This window comes from Saccopteryx bilineata, chromosome 1 (assembly GCF_036850765.1).
Source record: "Saccopteryx bilineata isolate mSacBil1 chromosome 1, mSacBil1_pri_phased_curated, whole genome shotgun sequence".
In the NCBI taxonomy this organism is placed as follows: domain Eukaryota; kingdom Metazoa; phylum Chordata; class Mammalia; order Chiroptera; family Emballonuridae; genus Saccopteryx; species Saccopteryx bilineata.
The window spans coordinates 114,529,490-114,540,453 of NC_089490.1; the positions used below are offsets into that span (position 1 = coordinate 114,529,490).

The 10,964-nt window shown below is 40.1% G+C and overlaps 1 non-coding gene across 1 annotated transcript; it reads left to right on the forward strand.

Moving 5' to 3' along the window:
* The first annotated feature begins 10,451 nt into the window (after positions 1 to 10,451).
* Positions 10,452 to 10,558, forward strand: LOC136321560 (U6 spliceosomal RNA). The gene has a single exon (XR_010728711.1). It is a non-coding gene; the product is annotated as a U6 spliceosomal RNA (small nuclear RNA).
* Positions 10,559 to 10,964: the final 406 nt, after the last annotated feature.

Consider the following 10,964-nt stretch of genomic DNA (forward strand, 5'->3'; position numbering starts at 1 on the left):
TCCAACAACATGGATGATGCAACAGCAATGGCTCCATCAGAAGAATGAGTTTAAATGCCCCATGCTCCAACAAAAAACTGCTCCACTAAGCCTTCTCAAAATCAACAATAAACCAAGTAGAGCAGTAAGTTATTCTCTAATTTCCAAGTCTTCTCTTCTCTACCAGACAGAGAAATTCTGCTGCTCATAAGAGAATGAGTTTGCCTTTTGATTCATTGTCTTCCCCAGGCTACACCTCTTGTTGACACCATGATTTGATGGCCTAAGTCTAAGAGATAATGTATTTTTACTTCCCTCATTACTTGCCTTAATCAGGGGAAACACATTGGTTAAGATACTTGGCTTCTAGAATCAAATCATATGGTTTTAAATCTTACCGTTGCCACGAAGCAGGCAAATGACTTTATGTGTCTGGGCCTTTGTTTTCCTACTCATTGGAATAATAAAGCTGGTACCTACATTATAGGTTGTGTTATAAGTTACATGTTAATACAGTTAAAGTGATCTGACAATATTGGTATGATAGAATAGTTCCTAAGTGCTTGCTAGATCTGTTTTGGTTTTTCTCCCCTCTTGATCTACTTTTGAAGTCATCGTTAAAAACTGCATTCCCCTTGCAAGCAGTTTGCTAAGACCCTGCCTTCTCTACTGACCTTATCAAGCTCTAACACCCTTGGGTTACAGTATTTGTTACCCAACTTCCTGAGGTCCCCAGGTACCTAACAGTCTGGGATGGCCTTATTCTCCTTGGCCTTCAGAATTATTCAAAATATTCAATCTCTAGGAAATTATAAAACCTTGCTAACCCCACCCTGCTTGCTAAAGAACTGCTCTTACAGCTCCAGCTTGCTGACTCTGACCCCAGGTGCAAACTGCTGCAGACCAGCTCGGCTAGTAATTTTCCAGGTCCTGAGTGAGAATGGTGTGGAATGAAGAAATAAACTCAGAGAGAAAAAGGATGGGATCAGGAGGTCTCTGCACAGCCAATAGCTTGCAAGAGCAAGTGTCCACCTCCAAACCACTTTATTTATAGGGCAGAGCAAAGTCATTAGCAAACCAAAGAGATCTCTGATACAAAGTCACATTTCCAAGGCAATCCAAGAATTCTCCCAAGGGCAGAAAACCCTCCACCCTGCATAACATCTTGACTTCACAAAACAAAGGTGAGAGGAAGGGCATGTAAATTGCCTCTAGAAATTTAAGCAAGTAAGGTGGGGGGATGTGATGAGTACAAATACTCAGCTTCATAGCCAACATGGAGTTGTGAGGAAGAGTTTAGCCTTTAGCTTAAGCCTTAAATTGCAAGGATCTTTGCCAACTTGCAATCTCCCACAGCAAACCACTGGGTGGCAGCCGCCTCTGGTCTGGAGCTGCAACAAAAAGTTCTACCTTTCACCCAAATGTCACTGTGCTATGTCCAGCCATCCAAAGAACCTATAATCATACTTAATATCATATAATTATAAAATAGCCTGGTGTTGGGCAGATAAAATGTATTACGCTCACTTTGTTAAAGATGGCCCTGCTCACGTGAGGCCATCGCCCAGGTGATATTAATGTGTGTTGAGAATCCTTGTAGCCTGGGGCTTGGTTTTGGGATTAAGCCTTTCCCACCCTTTTTGATGTGGGGTGGTACAATCCAATCATGCCTCAGAGAAGTGACTTTGTATTAGAGACTTCCCTATTTTGTATATTAGATTAGAGGTTGTGAAGCTACACTATAAAATAGGGGCACAGTAGGAGCTTGCTCTCTTGGTTCCTGGGATGTTTAGCATGAGAGAGCAGAGGGAGCAGAGCAGAGAGCAGAAAGAGGCCATGTGGCCAGGAGAAGCAGCCAAGATGGCAGAGTGCTGAGTGAAAGGCCAGTTTGTGCAGTTTGACGCTGGTGAAGGAAGGAGATGGGGAACTGAGGAGAATAAGGCTGGTGAGCTAGAAACCTTTGATTCTAGGAAACTCGGATAAGTCAGTGGCTTTGTGAGCACTGAATGTGAGTGGGTTTTGGAGCCCAGTGTGTATTTTTACTTGCCCACCGGGTGCAAGCTAGAATTAAAGATGACAGCCCATCAGTTTTTGGCTTCGTTGTTTCTTTACCGACTGTCCGAATCCAATGCGAACCTGCATGTGAATGGCCACGATGGCGGTTCCTGGCCTTACACTAGGAAAACTCAGATAAGTCAGTAGTTTTCTGAGCACTGAATGTGAGTGGGTTTTGGAGCCCAGTGTGTGTTTTTACTTGCCCGCCGGGTGCAAGCTAGGATTAAAGACTATGGCCCACCAGTTTGTGGCTCCGTTGTTTCTTTACCGACTGTCGGAATCCAATGCGAACCTGCACTGGCCGGGCTGCTGTGATGGTGGCCCTGGCTCCTGGCTTTACACCTGGTATGTGTTAAGCACTCAATAAATGGTACCTTTTTTTAAAAAGAACTTTCTAGTCCCAATTTCTATAAAATTCTGTGCATGCAAGTGGTGCAAGACTATTTCCTTCAATTCAAACCATTTACCCTTTAGATTGGAGCTAATCTCAATAGAAAAACTCCTTTTCAGTTTTAATTTAGTTTTAATTCATTGTATCCCAGTATAAAAACTGAGATATATTGAAGGAAGCCAGAATGTCACCACAAAGTATGCCCCTTAGACATATAAGTTATTTTAAACTGAAAGCAATTAAGAAGTAGTCAACTTCTTTTTCTGCTTAAAGGCAGAAAATGATTTCTCTTTTTTTTTTGAGACTAACTCTTATCAGCCCAGAGAGGAAGAATCTGCAAGCCAACCTTGTTAAGTTTCCCATATCTTCCTAGATAAAGACTTCTTAGCTCTAGCTGAACTACCTCCAGCCCCATCCTCTCTGTTTGTCAATCTTCATTAATTTATTGGTTCTTTGTCTAAAAGATATAAAAGCTTCCTGCTCTGGTCACTTCTTTGGGTCTTCATTCTCTTACGAAGGCTCCTATGCATATATACAAATTCTACAAAATTTGTATGTGTTGGGCAGATAAAATGTATTATGCTCACTTTGTTAAAGAGGCCGTTGCCCAGGTGATATTAATGTGTGTTGAGAATTGTTGTAGCCTGAGGCTTGGTTTTGGGATTAAGCCTGTCCCACCCTTTTTGGTGTGAGGTGGTACAATCCTATCATGCCTCATAGAAGTGATTTTGTATTAGAGACTTCCCCATTATGTATATTGGATTAAGGGTTTGGATTTCTACACTATAAAATGGGAACGGAGCGGGAGTTTGTGCTCTTGGTTCCTGAGGTTAGCATGAGAGAGCAGAGAGAATAGAGCCAGCAGCGGGAGGAGGCCACGTGGAGAAGGCCAGGAAAAGCAGCCAAGATGGCGGAGTACTGAGTGAGATGCCAGTTTGTACAGAGTTTGTATCTGGGATAAGGAAGGAAATGGGGAACTGAGGAGGCCGTAGTGTGGGGACCCTTGTATTAGGGTGACATTGGTTAATAAAATTATATAGGCTTCAGGTGTACAATTCTATAATACATCATCTGTATATGGTACTGTGTTCACCACTCCCGATGGAAGTCGTTTGTCAAGTTACCTTCCATCACCACATACCTTCCCTTTACCCTGTTCTACTACCCCTACCCCCGGGCCCTCTGGGAATCACCACATTGTCTGTGTCTATGAGTTGTGAGGTTTTTGTTTTGTTATTTTTCCTTTTTTTTTTTTGTTTTTGATTAATCCCTTTACTTTTTTTACTCAGCTTCCCACCCTTTCCTTTCTGATGCCAGTTTCTTTTTTGTTTTGTTTCGTTTTTTGTTTCTCTTTTAATACCATTTAACACATACAATTTAAAGTATATATATGTTTTGAAATATGTACACATGTGTGAAACTATCATCACAATCAAGATAAAGGCTCTGGCTGGTTAGCTCAGTCTGTTAGAGCATCATTACCAAATGCCAAGGTTGCGGGTCTGATCCTTGGTCAGGGCACATACGGGAAGCAACCAGCGAAGGCACAACTAAGTGGAAGAGCAAATGAGTGTTCCTCTCTCTGCCTCTCCTTTCCTCTTTCTGCCTCCCTAAAACCAATAAATTAATAAAAAACCAATCAAGATCAAGAATCTATCAACTGTTTATTTTCTTTTCACTATCTTTGACCTCTCTTTACTCTTTCCTTTTGCAAAACATGTAAACCTGCTGAAATCTCATTAAAAACAAACAAAAATCCTTCATTTTTTCTCCTTCTTGCATTGACCATATTTCTCTCCACTCCTTTATAGCTTAATTTCTTAAGTCATAAGATTTTGTGAAGCTAAACAGAGCTTGCAGGAAATATGGAGACAGCTGTAGACCACTCCAGTGACCTGGGCTTTAAGATTATTTTTAATCTGAGTGGCAGGCCACCATAGGTGACACATAGGATATACTTGCCTGTGGTCTGATGACCTAGGCAAGAAAAGCAATAGGACATAAATTTCTTTCTTTGACAGTTTTCAATCAGTTTCTTTATTTGAGAGTTTGAAATAAGTCATCTTGCAGCATTGTTCTGAGGACTAAATGAGCTGATGGATATATATAGTTAGTCATAATAATACAAGCCCAATAAATGTTACCCATTATTATTTTTGTAATTGTAATTATGTTGTCAAATGGGTAGGTATGTGCAACCAAATATGAAAGCATACATGTTCAATATGGGAATAAATCTAAAGTAATACATCTGTCTTTGACCTATAAGTTTGACTAGTGCTTTAGACATCCATTCATTATTAATTCACTCATAAAGAAACATATGCATCAGGAAATTTGCTAGGCATTGGGGATTACAAAGAATAAGACAAAAAGAATATCTCAAATCTGGCTGAGTAGTTTAGTTGATTACAGAATCATCCTCATATGCCAAGGTTGTAGGTTTTATCCCTGGTCAGGGCACACACATATAAGAATCAACCAATGAAGGCATAAATAAATGGAAAAACAAATCCATGTTTCTCTCTCTCTCTCTAAACTCAATTTAAAAGTTTCTTAAAAATAAACAATTTATTCTTAAGTGTCCTTGGTTAGGTAAGATAGGATTTTGCAGTTTGCTAGATGGCTGTAAAGTGCTTGGCTGTTTAGCTATCTGTCTCAGTTTACCTATTCCACCTCCTCGGCTTACTAGCCTGTCTTAGGTGATGTCACAGGGGTCCTCAGCTTTAACGGCACAGAATGTTGATTGTCAGCTAATAAAAGAGAACCAATCTCTTGGGGACTGGTTCAACTATTAAAAATAGGACATGAATGTGTAAGTACAGTGCATTCACTTACAATAAGAAATACAGGTTTGTGCAGAATGAAGTACTTGTGTTGTCATGCTCGGTACATTTGCTCCAGATAGCAATGCTAAACAGTTGCGTGGAGATTCTGAAATCAGAACAAAAGGAGTTAGTTGGAGTGGGCAGCTATCCAGTTCAGACAAGGGCTCAATTTTCTATTCTGATTCTTTAAAACCTTAATCTATGTGATTTCTTAGATGAAAATTTCTCACTGTTGTGTGGTATTTGAAAGATAAGGATTGGAACACGGGCAGGTCTTCAACTGGTAAGCATCTACTGAGAATGCTTGTGGAATAGGTACAAATAGTGCATGCCTAGGCACCCTTAACGGCCAGCCGGCCGAGGGGAAAGAAGTTAGCATCACAATACATACCTGTGTGTATTAGTGTAGTGTAGGCTGTGAAAGTGGGGGGCCTCTGAGTCTTTGAGAAGTACATAAATTAAATTAACATAAATTCAAGGTAGTATGTATATTATTCATGTATGTAAAATAATTACATGTATATGCATAGAAAAAGGTAATGGAAGCTTATATAAAATGTTACATGTGATTTTCCTATATAAAGAAATATATAATATATGGGAACATGAGTGTTTATATATTTTTTGTTTTATGTATGATTTCACAATTTTCTAGAATTAAGATATGCTACCTTTGCAATACAGAAGTATAAAATTAGAAAAAAATTAGCAAAAAGGAAAAAAGACAGAATGAAACACTTCTTAGTAATGCAACTTGAATGGTGTTGGGCCACATCAAGTGAAGGCGCAGGAAACGCCGCAGGGGGAGGGGAAAGGGGCACCGGAGCGCTGCGCGCAGGGCTGATGGCGCTGCCCAACAAGAACTGTCTTGTCCGTCTCAACTAAAAACAAGAAGCAACTATTCTCAATACAGGAGTCTCAAATGTCCTACCATAGCCAAGGCTAGCACCAAAAACACTTACCTTGCATAAAGAATGCACACTGGAATACTTTCTGAAAATTGAACATGTTTAAGGTCATAAAGCAAATATCGAGAACTTAAAGATAACTAATAGCACATAGATCACAATGAAATGAATCAAAATCAATAATAAAAGGGTAACAAAAATCTCCTCCCTCAAACATTTAAAAAAAATTTAAAATATACATTTAAATAATTAAATTTAGTAAATAAAGTGAACTCTGAAAATAGAACTCAATGATACTGAAAAAAACTATTCCTCACAACTTGTGGCAAGCAGCCACTCAATGTTCCTGCATGTTTCTCTCAGAGGAGTCTTGGAGTGGGGTTTCCAGTGTGAACTAAGCACTTTACCTAGCCATGGAATTTTAATTGTCTATATTACTTATATTTATGTATAAAATGGAGCCTTAGATGAATGTTTTGTCAAATTAAAAGTGTATTTTAAAGGTCAATTACTGATGGTAGTTTCTGATTCCAGCCAGAAGTTGTCTGACAATCACATGACTGTCTTAGTTTTCCAGTGGGAGTCAAGGGTGAGTGCCCTTTTAGGACTCACTTCTAAAGAATTTGGAAGCCTAGCCAGGGTGAGTGAGTGAAGTTGTATTCTGGACATCTTTCAACCTTTTGCAACAGGATTCCTTGCTACTGAGGTATAGGTAACAATTGAAAATGATATGCCCGGCCACGATAGCTCAGTTGGTTAGAGTGTCATCCCAATACCCCAAGGTTGTGGGTTTGATTCCCTGTCAAGGCACATACAAGAATCAACCAATGAATGTGTAAATAAGTGGAACAACAAATTGATGTTTCTCTCTGTCTCTTTCCCTTCCTCTCTCTTCCTTATATCAGTCAATAAATTTTTTTTTAATTACATGTATTTGAGATATTTAAGATGTACAACTTGATCTGATGCTTGTATAGTTTGTGAAATATATACCACAATTATGCTAACTAACAAATTCATTCCAACACTTCACACAATTTATTTATTTTTAAAAGACTTGATTTATTCTATTTTTAGAGAGGAGAGGGGCGGGAGGAGCAGGAAGCATCAACTCCCATATGTGCCTTGACCAGGCAAGCCCAGGTTTCAAACCAGCAAACACCTCAGTGTTCCAGGTCGATGCTTTATCCCATTGTGCCACCACAGGTCAGGCAATTTTTTTTTTTTTTTTTTTTGTATTTTTCTGAAGCTGGAAACAGGGAGAGACAGTCAGACAGACTCCCGCATGCGCCCGACTGGGATCCACCCGGCACGCGCACCAGGGGCCACGCTCTGCCCACCAGGGGGCGATGCTCTGCCCCTCCGGGGGTCGCTCTACTGCGACCAGAGCCACTCCAGGGCCTGGGGCAGAGGCCAAGGAGCCATCCCCAGCACCCGGGCCATCTTTGCTCCAGTGGAGCCTTGGCTGCGGGAGGGGAAGAGAGAGACAGAGAGGAAGGAGGGAGGGGTGGAGAAGTAAATGGGCACTTCTATGTGCCCTGGCTGGGAATCGAACCCGGGTCCCCCCGCATGCCAGGCCGACGCTCTACCGCTGAGCCAACTGGCCAGGGCCACAATTTATTTATTTTTAAATGTTGTAAAAACACTAAAGAGCTTTTTTGTGAGTGGGGGTGGGCGGGTTCAAAAACTATTTTTTTTTTTTCAGGGACAGAGAGAGAGTCAGAGAGAGGGATAGATAGGATCAGACAGACAGGAACAGAGAGAGATGAGAAGCATCAATCATCAGTTTTTTGTTGCGTCACCTTAGTTGTTCATTGATTGCTTTCTCATATGTGCCTTGACCGCGGGCCTTTAGCAGACTGAGCAACCCCTTGCTCGAGCCAGCGGCCTTGGGTCCAAGCTGGCAAGCCTTTTGCTCAAGCCAGATGAGCTCACGCTCAAACTGGCAATCTTGGGGTCTCGAACCTGGGTCCTCCGCATCCCAGTCCGCATCCTCCATCCACTGCACCACCGCCTTGTCAGGCTCAAAAACTATTTTGATTATTTTTACCATGTTACATATTAATTATGGGCATCCAGAGCGGTTTCCTTTGCTATACAGAAGAACTTTGCTGTTTGTGGATCTGGTAATCATAGTTCAAACCAGTGGTAGTCAACAAGGTCCCTATCGTCCACTAGTGGGCAGTCCAGCTTTCATGGTGGGCAGTAGCGGAGCAACCAAAGTATAAATAAAAAGATAGATTTAACTATAGTAAGTTGTGTTATAAAGATTTATTCTGCAAAACTTAGCGAAAATCCGACATAAAGTACTTGGTAAGTAATTATTATTATATGCTTTAACTTGCTGTAACTCTGCTTTATAAATTTTATAAAGTAAAGTTACTTCCCTACTTTATAAATCAACCATTACTGTGGAACTGGTGGGCAGTTAGAAAATTTTACTACTAACAGAGATACAAAAGTGGGCGGCAGGTAAAAAAGGTTGACTACTCCTGGAAACAGTCAGAGGGAGGCCCCAAATATCCATGCCCTGTAGCCATTAGGGGTTTCGCTTAGGCACAGAGTATCAGCCAACTGGCATGAGGTCAGCCCCTCAGCCTGACTTTGTAATTCTCTTCATGATTTGGCTTTTTACCAGAGGAATTATTTGCTAAAATTGAATTTATTTTTTTTTTAAGGATTTGTGAAGGTCTCAGAGCAAACAGGGTCTCTTCTGATTTGTTACTGAGTAGTTTTTTGTCTCATTCTCCAGAAATTTCTTAAAGTTCACAATTCTATTCCTAACTGCCATGCCATTGCTTTTTCCCTTAAATCTGAATTCCTTCTGCCCTCTGCAGTATTTGGCTCACGTGACAAGTCCTTTTTTTCTAACATCCTCTTTTCTTAGTATTTATGATGCCAACCTCTCATTTCTTTCACTCATCCTCATTGATCTTCATTGATTTTTCTTCTGCTTTCTGTCTCCTACAGGAATGATAACCTCAAGTTTTTGCCCTCTGTCTTCCGCAAAGGTTTTCATTTCTGTGTTACTGACCTCAAGTAGTACTTGTAGATATATTATTAATATATTATATTTTGAAATTTATAATAAGTGTCTAGATAGCATTTCCATTGTAGTATTAAGTTCCTATGTGTTGAACATTTCCATTTATATGTTCCATCATCCCCTAATTCATTTATCTAGTTATTCAGAAAACATTTTTCAAATAATTCTGGCTTCCTATTATGTGCTCAGGCTATATATATGAGTGAATACGACAAGGTTCTCCAAAGCTCACACAGTCATATTCAACATCATCTCCCCTGAGGTAGCTCTTCCTTAATACTTCTCTGTCTACCAGCAACCTGACATTCTTCTGCTTATATAGGCAGGCACAGACCTTGAGGTTTACCTGACTTATCTATTTCCTGATCCTTAAATACTAATCAGTTGTCAAATTCTGTTGACTCTCTATTTGGATTCTCAAATTCTCATTGCTATCACACGAGACACTAGGCATGTCTTACTATCCTAGAGTCCTGCAAAACTCTCTTAATTGATGTTGAAAGTCAAAGGGCCTTTTGTTCTCTGCTATTTTAGCTCATTTTATAGGCTGTAGATTTATCTCCCTAACTCATAGGCTTCATTGGGTACTGCTTCTTCTCTATGATCTTTCATGACTTGTATAAGAAATAGGCCATAAGCTAATTCCATGATTCTGGAATTCAAGGCTTTCCCTGATTTGACCCCAGCCTTCTCTTTCATTCCCAAGTACTGCTATCACTTCTATTGGTTCCTTTCCAGCTTTGAACTGCTCCTACCTCAGTCTTCCTCATCTTAGTAAATGTCAACTTCTTTCTTCTAGTTCCTCGGGCCAAACCTCAGAGTGGACTTTGACATCATTCATCTGCACATGTCAACTGTCAGCCAGTCCTACTGGATCTCATTCCCCGTGCTGCCACGTAGTCTGAGGGACAACAGCTCTCACCTGGACTATTACAAAAGCACCCTGAATGATCTCACACTTTCTACTGAAGGGACCAAAATTCTGCCACCCTAAAACTGCTTTAGGGATATTAAATTTTTTTAATTAAAAATATTTTAAATTTATTTATTGATGTTAGAGAGAGAGAGAGAGCAGTGAAAAAGAGAGAATGATCACTTTATTGTTCCACTCATTCGTGCATTCATTGGTTGTTTCTTGCATGCACCCTGACCGAAGACTGAACCCACAATCTTGGCTCTAACCAACTGAGCAAACCAGCCAGGGCAGAGAATACTGCTTTTAAGAAGTTTATTAAGACACAAAAGTGCTTGCTTCGGCAGCACATATACTAAAATTGGAACGATACAGAGAAGATTAGCATGGCCCCTGCGCAAGGATGACACGCAAATTTGTGAAGCATTCCATATTTTTTTGAAAATTAAATCAGTTTTAAAAAAAAAGACACAAAAGACTCAGAAAGAATCTTTGACTTGACTCTCCTCCTTTCTTGTTCAAGAGATTTAGACAAAGAAATGTATTTCAGGAAGAAGTTAAAATGTCATTTTTTTTGTGTGCATAATTTGAATTAAATATGGTGAATAGACGGCTTCCAGCAGGGGCCTCTTGGCTAAATACCTGTGTCCCATTGTTTCTGAGTCACCTGGCAAGGCTTTTTCTGCCATGTGTATTATTATTATTATTTTTTTGGAAAGACCACTTCCTTTATCTTCTTTCCTGCCATGTGTATTTTATTTTTCTTCTCTACCTGTAAATCTCCCATTCTCATTTCTGAAATCTAATACCCTGTCCCCCACACCCCTTTCTTCTTTGTCCAAAA